Raw genomic sequence first — 8,384 nt, 5'->3', positions numbered from 1 at the left:
CACTAATATGTACCTCAGTCTTTCGTCCCATCAGGACAATTATAAGTTGTCCCTTGCCAGGAACCACGCCGGAAAATCCCGACGAAATTTCTCGGATAGCGCAGTGATCAAACACAGGACTCCAGGTTAGCAAGCCAACGCCTTACTCACTGAGCCAACGTGGCTCCAGTACTCATGGACACGTGTATAAATAACATTAGAACGATTTGGTCATTCCATAACTAGGAATTAATACACGATAAACACTGTTTGAAAATATCATTTTTACTATTATTAATAAGTGAACGATTCTTTTACCATTCCATTTCACATGCATTATGAATTTCCGTTTGAAAATGTTACCTGTTTTAATCAATTTCCATATCACTGCATTTAAAATTAAATTTTGTATTGCAAATCAATATTCTTATCATTTTAAATTGATTGACTGAACACTTTAAATAATGGTCTTATCTTTTCAAATAAATTTCCCCATCGTTTGAATTCATTTTCATATTGCAATTTTTCTATCATTTCATTTCATTAAATATTCATATCGTTTGAAATTAAATTTAGTTCTTTGATAATATTTTATTTTATCTTATTGTGCTGAAAGACAGTGTGGTCAGATAGGGCATTAGTAGTAATGTTCTGGTATCGGAACAGTAAAATTTAATGAAAGGAAACGATGTTTAACGCCCTACGTTTCGGTTCCACCCCGGCTTAAGAAGATGGGCACGTTTCAAAGATTTTTGCCATGTTTTGCAGCGACATCTTTCTTATAAGGCAATTAAATAATAAAAAAACCCAGTTTACTTGACAAATGGACATCGGTGATAAAAACAAAAAACCTTTGAAACCCGAGTAACGAAATGCATTCTGATTCACACTATGAATTTCGAATAATATCCCGTCTTGGTATTCGTAATTGGTTATTAAAGCTCGAACAGCAAATGGATTGTTTTATGGCATAGACATAAAAAGGTGGTTGCTTACTATCGAGGCAACCATCTAATAAGTCAATTAGGAGACGCGGTGGTCAGTGAGTAAGACGTTGACTCGCTATCAAGAGGGTCGCTTATTGGTCGAGTATGCATCGAGACTGCTAGGCGTGGTTCCCTCTTGTCAGTGGTGCGGGTCGTGGGCCTGTCAAGGGACAGTGTATAGTCGTTCGGAAGGAAAGAAAAAACGAGGTACCGTTTAGGGTTAGGGTTAGGGTTGACAAGATACAATTGTGTCGTACCGCGGCTTGACGTCTGTACCATCCGACAAGTCGACAAAATACGATTATTCCTTTTTGTTGTGCCGCAACTTGTCGCCTTGGACGTCAATCAGTGCGCATGAACAAGCACTCTTCGGTTAGGTAAGGAAGAATAATTTCGACGAAGCGAGGGAGCAGTTATTTAGCATTTATTTTTGCTTGCCACACCTGAAATTTACACAGATAGGATTGAAAAGTTTGATTGGTTAATTTGCAGCTAACGACCCATATATCATACTTGTATTAAAATTAGGAATCTACATTTTATATATTGATATGTATTCTTTCAATATATATATCATTATTGAGAACACACTATGCTAGCTTTGATATTTAAAAGTTTCTTTTACAGACTACACTAAAGCTTTTTCTTGGTCGCATCCCAATTTCAAATCTTCCTGACTTTTACCAAAAACTAGAAGTCTGCGTGTAGTATGGCTTTACCAATGTCCAGTGTCCGGTGGCGTACACGTAATGGAACCTTTAAATAAGAGTATGTCGTGCTGCCGCTGTCTGGGCAAGATACGGCCCCCCTGCACTTATTAATAGAACACTGCATTGGTGCAGAAAAGTAGATTGCTTGATCAACTATGCCGGGGTTTAAAATAACCTTGATCTTGTTACAAAATTGGGACATACCATCTTTGACACGTGGCAGGATAAATCCTTGTCATGACAGTTGTCACTTATATAAAGAAGAGATCAGGAAGTTAGTTAGGCGGTTAACTTGGGACCAGGCAGGTCTCCAGTTAAGGCCGGTCAGTGGCCATGTAAGTTAGTTGGTAGTTGGCATCCTGTGCCAAGCCAGGCTAGGTCCTTGGCTGCCTTAACACAAGCTAATTACAATTCTTTAACTAAAAGAAGTTTTGTACTTGATATGTTTGAAGAATAAAAAAAGTATCATGTGAAGTTAAACCAGCGTGGTCATCCAGAATCGAATCAAAGAACGAAAAGTGTAACAGTCTGTACCAAAGAACGAAAAGTGTAACAGTCTGTAGTCTGTACCAAAGAACGAAAAGTGTAACAGTCTGTACCAAAGAACGAAAAGTGTAACAGTCTGTACCAAAGAAGGAAAAGTGTAACAGTCTGTACCTAAGAACGAAAAGTGTAACAGTCTGTACCTAAGTGGAACAGTCTGTACCTAAGAAGTTTATTTTTGTCCCCATGCTGGCTTTAAAATTACTCCGGACTTTTCCAATATGGGGTGGGAGTGGAAGGAAAACCGTGGTCCCGTGTAAGCGTACACGTAATGGAACCCTAGACGGGGTTTAAAAAAAGGGTAGACCGTATCGCCGCTGTCTGGGCAAAAATATACCCCATAGTACACTGTATAGAGTATGTCCGTCTTCATTGATGCAGAAAAGTACCTTGCTTTAAAAACTAAGCCGTAGTTTAAATAAACGTGAGCTGTCCCCAAATTGTTTGTTTTTGTTTATAAAAAGTATATAATTTCTAATAAAACACTATAGTTTCTAATTAACAAAATCACGTATTGTCACCGGGATCTTTCAACTAAATGTATGTGATTTCAAAATGAAGTAGGGTTTAATGTCCTACTGTTTTGCTTCGACTAGGCTAATGAAGACGGGCATACGGCCCTATGATCTACTTTAATATCGAATTCCAACTGCCAAGGGATCGTTTACGTGGATGCCTATGTGTACACGGTACCTCGGTTTTTCGTACCATCTGAACGACTATATTGTTATCCTTGTCAAGCCCTCCTCCCTTCATCACTAACAAGAGAAAAACACACCGGAAAACATATGTGATTTGGGTTGAAATAAGAGTAGATTGGTGGTTTTAGGTAAATGGTGCTGTTGTTGCTAATCAGTGAACATGTGTACGAAATGAACTTAAGAAGCTCGCATTCTCGGCCTGTTGCGTCGCGCTTTCGCATTCTCGCCTTGATGTCTCGTTGAGATTATGAAATGGCCGCAACAGGCTTCCACGCTTAAACAAAGAATGCTTGCTCATGCGCACTGATTGACTTCCGAGGCGACAAGTCGCGGCACGACAAAGCGAAATAATTGTATTTTGTCGACTTGTCAGGTTGTGAATAAGTCGAAATCAACAAGTCGACAGAATTGACCCGACAAGTCGACAAAGAGAAAACAACGATTGTCGGGTTAGGTTGTCGTGTTGAATTTGTCGATTTGTCGACTTGTCGCCTTCACAACCCGACAAAATGTGGACGTGTCTTGCATGCCAACAGCTTGTTTTTTTCTATCTCAGAAATGTGTATTGAAATGTTTTGTCCCCGGTATCATACTTAACGATCAATTCAATATTTTAAGGGTGAATAGGTACTTTGAATCTGGTATCTAATGTTTAATGATGTATATTATTTGAAATGTTGCATTTAGCCATAAATCTAGTCATCAATAATAACATGTTATTCTTTTATCCTGCTTAATATCAAAATATAACGTTTTATTATTGATTTTAATATTGAGGTTGTACCATAATCTGACGTTGAATATTATATATATTGATATCCTTTGCTTTTAATGTACGAAATATTTATATAATGTTTGGTTTTAATTGTCAGAGCAGGACCATCTGCATATCGTTAGATTTCTGTTCTGTGTGTCGGGTGGGGGGGGGCTTAGAAACTCTGTCACTGATTGTCGGCGTCAGGTTGGTTGGCCGCACAGATATATCGTTGCACCAATAGTAGAAGCTCCGGTACTTTGTTGGAGTGCACTGGCTAGTGGTACAAGTTGTGTATAATCGCGGACATAATTTTATCATCCAACCATCAAGAGATCCTAGTGAACAGTCAAACATCTCAAAGTCCCATATTTTCGAACAGTGTCTAAAATAATCTGTGATTTGGTCTAATCGGTAACTAGCTAATTAGAGATTAGTAGTTGACAAAGTCTGGCATTCTCAAAAGTCAGATTAGCCAATCTTAGACTAGAATTTCTCTTCGTCAAGGATTAAAATTAAGTTTTTAAATTTGATTGTAAATCAAACATTTAAATCACTAATTTGATATAATTATTAATTAAAGAGTTTTTGTTTATCATTGAAGAAAGGGACAAGTTACATGAAGTAGATTACAAAAACATGACATTGTGTTTGAGAGCTGTGTTTCCCAACCTGGGGTTCAAAGGGATCAGTATAGGGTGTAAGCAGGATGAAAAAGCGGAAAGCGAGTTTTTGTAAAAAGACATCCAAGTAAATTAAAGTATGAAATTGTTGGTATTGTAGAAATTTTCAGTATTGGGACAATGAATTTCAGCAGTTGTTATCCGACACATTTTCCAGAAGCGACCAAACTTCACAAGTTCGAAGCAGAAAAGTAGAAGGTTAAACCCCATTTCATTTCATTTCACAAAGTAAATTGGATTATGCAATTTTTGGTATTGTAGAATTTTTTAGTATTGGGAAACTGAATTTCAGCCGTTGTTTTTCGTCACATTTCCCACACGCGACCTAGCTGAGCCACAATAGAATTTTTTTTTCTGATTAGCATCCGAATTTATCATTTGTCAATTTTGTATAAACTTGCATTATTTCTTTTTAAAGGGAACATCCCGGATTTTATCAGAATCTCAGAAACAAAAGTGTAGGTATCAAATTTAAGCGCCAAAATAAAGAGGAATTATTCGAAATATTGAGTCGTTTTGACGTCAACTCAAAACCGCTTATCCGCATACGTAACCCTTTAAGATTTCGATTCAATTTTTTCTTTGGGTGATCTGATAATCTATTGCCTTTCCTTTAAAGGTCTACCCACGTGTTGTACTTGGTAACGAAACCTACACATTATTTTATAAAATAATTGTCCGGTTTTAGCCAGAAACCGTATAATACTGCTTGAGACAATCAGTTGAAAATCTCCAGCATCCGATGGCATCGAGGGTTGATTATGGTCTTGGTAAGTTAATGAATGGCTAATTAATAGTTTATCTAACATTTAAGGCATAAAGAAAGACCTGCATTAGACAGATTTATCATCCGATGGCATCGGGAGTTGATTATGGCCTTAATAAGTTAATGGATGCCTAATTAATAATTTAAATAACATTTAAGGCATAAAGAAAGACCTGCAATACACAGATTTTGCTCCTGCATAATGCCTGTTTAATAGGAAGACGTGTTGATGTGCGATAACATAGTTGAATATAGACCGGTTTTGTTAATATTAAACTGAATTGAACCATTATATTGTAGTTTTCGCCGGATTCCTATATCGCTGTAATCACGCCCAGGTACTTGAATTCATGCCAGTTTGTAGGGACATTAAATATGACAGCATGAAACTTGAAACAACCACAACAGTTTGTTTATAAAAGCGTCTCCATTGATAAGTAAAAAGCCTTAGTTCATAGGAAAACGGTATTAATTACAATAAATGACATTGCCCCCGTGTATAACCAGTCACTATCTGCTAATAGTTATTTTTCCCTTTTGGATACGACTTGCAACATGTCTTTCACATAGTTGTAGATATTATTTCGTTGAATTCGTCTGTTGTACATGGATTGCAATATGTCTAAAAAGTTTTTGAAAGGTTACTAGGTACAATTCTGACTCCCAAATCTAACTTTGAATAGCCCAGATGGTATAAATTTAAAACGGCAAACAAATAGTTGTTTCGATACATCTAGTTTTTAAGAATTTGCACCGAAATATTAGGTCATATATGGTTATGAGATTCGTGTTTACAGCCCTTGTGGTATCAATCCCAAGGATGGACTGAATAGGGGTATGGTAGTTTCAATGTTGTGTCTAAACTGGTTAGTGTTCTTGCGTAGTTAGTTATGAATTTACGTCGTTTTTTATGAATTGTTAGGAATGCCACGCGTTAAATATGTGCATAAGTTAGAATCACCATTATATAACATAGAAAGTACCTATTGCTCCTGCAATGACGGTTCGTTAAAAATAAAAAACGAAGTAGAAAAATCAATCCTTATTCGTTTATTCCTGTACCCATGTTTGATAAACTCGTTCATTATGATGACAATGAAGGTAGGTATATATACGTTACTGAATACATGAACGTTGAATGATTGTGTGATGAAAGAGAGAACGAAGAACGAAGAACGGTTTCACTGAAAAGATAAAAATACACATGCATGTGTTTACAATAAACTCTATAACATATACGTTCTACATAACTAATAAATAATAAGTATTGATGAGTGATGCTGGCACTAAAACGACTCATAATATGGAATGCATCACCTATCAAGGAATACAAACTTACATATAGCAGACGAGGAAATTGCACTCACGTGACACAAGCAATATCGGTTTTGCGTGGGGAAAAAAAACACCCGAAAGTAAATCGTTAAATTTGACAGAATTATGACTTGACAGTGAATAAAAATAATATGAAAATGATCTGCGATATCTGTTTACACTTTTACATAATTCTCAAGTAAACTTACAACTTGTGAGAGGGTAACAGGCGTTAGAAATGCATGGTCTCTAAAACACATGCCGTTTTTCTGCACATCAATGTATGAAACTCGGATTTGGATTACGTTACGTTCAAATTACAGACTTGGACTAAATAAGAAAGGAAACGGCATTCTGCCGTAACATACCGGCCCCTTAAACAATCATATTGTTTAACAAAAAAGTTACGGAAGAATGAAAAACAAATAAGTTAAACAGAAACATGCACAATAAAACTGTGTACGCATATTAAAACACTTAAGGTATCAATAATACTAATTTCGTTATAGGTCTACGCATTACTGAATTTTGAGTCTTAACTGTGGCACTTCGAACAAAACCGTTAGCATCATTAACAGTCTCAGTGATACGTCCCATGGACCACTGGTTTCTAGGGGCATTTTCATCAACAACTAACACAATATCATTTACTGATAAATTACATTGAGGTTTTGACCACTTAACACGTTCCTGAAGCGTCAACAAATATTCTTTTTGCCACCTTGTCCAAAAACAGTCTGCAAGATATTGAACTTGTTTCCAATACTTGCGAGCAAACATATCTTCACGTTGAAATAAACCTGGGGGCAAAAGCCATTTAGAACGCATTGTCAATAACTGATTAGGGGTTAATGGGGTCAGTCACTAGGATCGTCTGAGGTGAAAGTTAAAGGGCGACTGTTCACTATCGCTTCCACCTCGCACATTAAGGTACAAAAAGATTCATCGGTTAACGTTGGATTACTGTTCGTTAATAACAGAGAGTTCAATACTTTACGAATTGTCCGTATCTGGCGTTCCCAGACACCTCCTTGGTGACTCGCAGCTGGCGGATTAAAGGTCCACTTGATGTTTCGTTGTAGAAGTTCATCGTTTATTTGGCGTTGATTCCATTTATTGATTTCTAGCCGTAATTCTCGTTCACCACTACAAAAATTAGTTCCGTTATCACTCCTTATTTCTTCACATTGGCCTCTCCTGGCAATAAATCTACGTAGAGCTTGAATGAAAGAACTAGTATCAAGGGACGAGGCTATTTCAATGTGTATTGCACGAATACCCAAACACGTAAAAACTACGCCGTAACGTTTAAGCTCTTTGCGACCTTCTTTCACAGTAAATGGTCCAAAGTAATCCACGACCACTCGTGTAAAAGGAGGAGACTCTGTGACACGGTCTTTTGGAAGATCTGACATCTTTTGATTCATTATGGGTGCACGAAGCTTACGACATGTAATACACTTGGACAAGATATTACGAACAGCTGAGTTTGCATTTATGATCCAATACCTGTCACGTAATATAGCTATAGTGTGACCTCCACCAGCATGAGCTACAGACCGATGAATATCATTCACAATTAAGTTGGTAAAATGTCCATTCCGAGGTAAAATAATTGGGTGTTTAACATTATCCGACAGGTCTGCGTTGCGTAAACGTTCACCTACCCGAAGTAGGCCTTCGCTAATAATTGGATCAAGTCGGTATAATGAACTGGTTCTTGGCACAATTTTGTGGCGATTATTATTTTGAACGTTTTGTTTGAGTATTTGTATCTCGTTAGGAAACGAATTAAACTGAACAAATTTCACAATAGCGTTTTCTGATGCGTTAAGTTCCTCCACGTTAAGTTCCTTGAAGGGTGTGTGAGAATTCCTAATCGCTAATGTTTTATCCCTTACATAGCGTTCGCGTTGTGCACCAGCTACTTCAGCGGGAATATCTTGAT

The 8,384-nt window shown here is 37.2% G+C and overlaps 1 long non-coding RNA gene across 1 annotated transcript; it reads right to left on the bottom strand.

The window, feature by feature from the left end:
• Positions 1-6,157: 6,157 nt before the first annotated feature.
• On the bottom strand, positions 6,158-6,718 carry LOC126824871 (uncharacterized). The gene is made up of 2 exons (XR_007681663.1): positions 6,646-6,718; positions 6,158-6,306 (listed from the first exon to the last, which is right to left on the bottom strand). It is a non-coding gene; the product is annotated as an uncharacterized LOC126824871 (long non-coding RNA).
• Between the last annotated feature and the right edge of the window lie 1,666 nt (positions 6,719-8,384).

Source organism: Patella vulgata, chromosome 6 (genome assembly GCF_932274485.2).
Source record: "Patella vulgata chromosome 6, xgPatVulg1.2, whole genome shotgun sequence".
NCBI classification, from domain to species: domain Eukaryota; kingdom Metazoa; phylum Mollusca; class Gastropoda; family Patellidae; genus Patella; species Patella vulgata.
This window is presented reverse-complemented; position numbering and strand designations above follow the sequence as displayed.